This window comes from Schistocerca cancellata, chromosome 9, assembly GCF_023864275.1.
Source record: "Schistocerca cancellata isolate TAMUIC-IGC-003103 chromosome 9, iqSchCanc2.1, whole genome shotgun sequence".
Classification (NCBI taxonomy): Eukaryota; Metazoa; Arthropoda; class Insecta; order Orthoptera; family Acrididae; genus Schistocerca; species Schistocerca cancellata.
The window spans coordinates 142250361-142254201 of NC_064634.1; the positions used below are offsets into that span (position 1 = coordinate 142250361).

The following is a 3841-nucleotide window of genomic DNA, read 5'->3' on the forward strand; positions in this document are numbered from 1 at the left end:
CACATTAGTACCGCACGGCACTGACATATGACCTCGCAGCATCCACTGGACGTGTACAGAAGGCTTCAGCAGTGTAGCCTTTGAGATCGGAGACTTGTTGTGTGTGTACCTCTGACGCGTCTTCTCAGACGGTACGTCTAGAGTGGTCAGCATGTCGTCTGGATGGTCGAACAATAGTACTCCGTCTGTAAGCCACAAGTGGCCTGCCGGGACCGTCCGACCGCCGAGTCATCCTCAGGGGAGGATGCGGATAGGAGGGGCGTGGTGTCAGCACACCGTTCTCCCAGTCGTTATGATGGTATTCTTGACCGAAGCCGCTACTATTTGGTCGAGTAGCTCCTCAATTGGCATCACGAGGCTGAGTGCACCCCGAAAAATGGCAATAGCGCATGGCGGCCTGAATGGTCACCCATCCAAATGCCGACCACGCCCGACAGAGCTGAAGTTCGGTGATATCACGGGAACCGGTGTATCCACTGCGGCAAGGCCGTTGCCCGGTCGAACAGTAGGCCACTGATTTTTCACAGATGAGTCCCGAACTAGAGCGTGAGTATCGACGGATTCTTATCTGGAGGGAACTTGGAACTCTGAGACCCAAAGATTGTGGAATGAAATGATAATTAAATGGACACCCTAGCTGCAAACAGGCGTTGATGTACTTCATTGGGGACGTGTTGAAAATGTGTGCCCCGACCGGGACTCGAACCCGGGATCTCCTGCTTACATGGCAGACGCTCTATCCATCTGAACCACCACGGGCACAGAGGATAGTGCGTCTGCAGGGACTTATCCCTTGCACGCTCCCCGTGAGATCCACATTCCCAACATGTCCACACCACTACATTCGTAGTGCGCCTAATAGATGTTTGCCCATCATACTCATTACTCGTGGCAGATTAATCTACCAAGTCCCGTACGAGTTCGGGCATAGCGTGTGCGTTCTCACAAGAAGGTCAATGGCCGGGAAGCCATATTTTAACTATATATGACGGTAGTATCTGTTCACGAAAGAGCATCTATTAGGCGCACTACGAATGTAGTGGTGTGGACGAGTTGGGAATGTGGATCTCGCGGGGAGCGTGCAAGGGATAAGTCCCTGCAGACGAACTATTCTCTGTGCCCGCGGTGGCTCAGATGGATAGAGCGTCTGCTATGTAAGCAGGAGATCCCGGGTTCGAGTCCCGGTCGGGGCACACATTTTCAACATGTCCCCAATGAAGTACATCAACCCCTGTTTGCAGCTAGGGTGTCCATTTAATTATCATTTCATTTCTAGCAAAGCTGCATGGTCATCCACGGTAACTGTTCTTTCGGGAACAGATACTACCGTCATATACTGTGGAATGAGACTGATATCGAGGACGATCCCTAACGGTGTGGGCATGGATTTTGTTGACCACTTGAACAGCCCTTCATGAAATTGTACAGGTGAAACGGCAAGTTTTAACTGCTGCCAGGTATCGTGACGAGATCTTGAAACGTGCAGTTTTTGCGATGTTTTTGTACTGATGGACAATAATGCCTGGCCTCTTAGAGCAAGAGTGTTTGACGTTTTCTTGGTACCAGGAGAAACCGCAAACATGGCGTGGCCTGCTAGCCCCCATAGAGCTGTCTGGGATGCACTACAGACATGGATTGCATCGCATCAGCATACACCAACCACTCCTCAAGACTTGCGAAAAGCTCTGCAGGAAGAACGGGCGTTGTTGCCTCAACATGAGATTGATGACATCACTCACATCGTGCCCTGTCGTTGTCAGGCCTGTATTGCTGCCAGAGGTGGTCACATCCCGTACTGAGCAAGTTAACACGTTGTCGCAATAAGTGTGCAAATCCGTTAAGTTGGAAAATGCGATGAACATATTTGTCTACCGTTATGAACGTTGCAGCTGTTTACGTTCTGTATTCTTTACATTGTTTCAACTAATAACGTTTTGTGGCAAAATAAACGCAACCTTGAAAAATTTCCGTTTGTTGCTTTAATTTTGGACACAGACTGGTGTCCTTGTAATATTTAATGAACGAGATTGATACACTGGTACAACTGTAGTAAAAGAAATGCTCTTCTGTTCATCAAAGAAAACACTTTTGGATTCTATTAAAAAATCCGCCACGCTTCGACACAAGCAAACGAAGTAGTAACTGGCGGAACAAGAGAAGTCACTGCCGGTCAAATTGCGAAAGGGGGAAGGTGGGGGAGTTGAAACGATGTTCAGAACGCAGCGGCGTGGTGGTAATAAAACAATGGAAGCCATGCGGCTTAGTGTTTTCAAAACGTACGGTTTGGACACGCGCTGAAGCATCCCTTTTGTCCCTTCTCGTGCACCGCATTCCAACTTTCTTGACGCATTCAGAAATTGATTTCGGAACTTTCATGTACAAGACCGTTTTTGAAGTGAGTGTTCATTGTATTTCAAACTGTTATCAGTGGCAAATGTCGGGACATTTAACGTTCCGGGTAAGGTTTATGTGGGACGAGTCATGACACCGCTGAAAATCGGGTCACCTCGAAAAAATTGGAACATCTGGCAATATTAGACAAAAGGCATGCAACAAACGGAAAAGGGGAATGCTGCAGGTGATTATGATATATCATCTGATATATGAAGGAAATAGGAGTTGCTGAAGTAAATACACTGATTGTACTTCCCAATACAGAAGTCGGAAATGACCAAATAGTTTCTTGGTGGGCGAAATGGTTGTACTACCAAAGAAAGCAACCACAAAACTTCAGGGAGCACGTTCACCCTAAAGACATCAGCTGACAAACGGCTTCGAAAACTGTCTTTTGTTAATTGTAACGGTGTCTTCGAAATGATGTGATTCGGGTGGAAACTGAAGAAACCAATTTTTGGTGATTTTTGTTTAATGGGCATTTGGCCATGGGTCGAGCATTTGCCTGCCTAAGGTTTCGTCTTCCAACGCCGAAGGCATCGCCAAAAGCTGTAACAACTGCGAAAGTAGTCATAGTCTCAAACAAGCTCAGCCAATCAAACTGATTTTATGTATCCACGATTTGTGTGATGAAGAACCTCGGTCAGCAATGCTGCAATCGCGAGTTATTTCCTCTACTAAAACATACCCGAGAAATAAAATGTAGCTGCATGCTTTTGACATTATTGTGAACATCAGTGCACAATTCTTGCTGAAACGCAGATGTTGTAAAGAAATATTCAAAATATTTTTAACAAACTTCTCTTTTGACCCTATACGTCGCATGTTCTGCTGTTGCCAAGCGAAAAGATAGTGACTCGTTGATCTGGAGCTTTTCTTTGCGAGGTAGGCCTAAGACTGAAACCAGTAAAACTAGTTTGTTGTCTTTTTTATGGGTTAGTTTGGCCTTTAACTACAAATGGATTGTTGGAAAGGAGTGTTAGATCGCTCAGACCCTAAGTTGATAAGAGGAGGGGATAGGACTCAAACGTGACTGCAAGGAGAGGGAAGAAGATGGTTTAATTGAGAAAAAACTGTAGACATACAAAAAAAGAATATTGCCAGACAGAGAGATCGACAATGACTATAAATCGATAGACAATGAAAGTGGAGAGCAAATGAATGGAAATAGATCGCTAAACATAGAAATGAGATTGTTAAACACAGAAAATGATCGCCAGACAAAGAAAAAAAGATCAGCCGGCAAACAAAGTAAAACGATTGCTAAATATGTAAAAAAGGGTACTGAACGCGGAAGAGAGCTGACAAATCACGAGAAAAAGATAACAGGGAAGAATTACAGACAGCACGTCTTCCCAACATCTTGTTCCCACCCCCTTAGAAAAAACTTCACAAGCTGGAATCGTATTCTGCCTCGTCAAACAACAGACATAACAATTCAGTATTA

The 3841-nt window shown here is 45.4% G+C and overlaps 2 non-coding genes across 2 annotated transcripts; one reads left to right on the plus strand and one right to left on the minus strand.

Moving 5' to 3' along the window:
• Nucleotides 1-685: 685 nt before the first annotated feature.
• Nucleotides 686-760, minus strand: Trnat-ugu (transfer RNA threonine (anticodon UGU)). The gene has a single exon. It is a non-coding gene; the product is annotated as a tRNA-Thr (tRNA).
• Nucleotides 761-1118: 358 nt separating this feature from the next.
• On the plus strand, nucleotides 1119-1193 carry Trnat-ugu (transfer RNA threonine (anticodon UGU)). The gene has a single exon. It is a non-coding gene; the product is annotated as a tRNA-Thr (tRNA).
• The last annotated feature ends 2648 nt before the right edge of the window (nucleotides 1194-3841 follow it).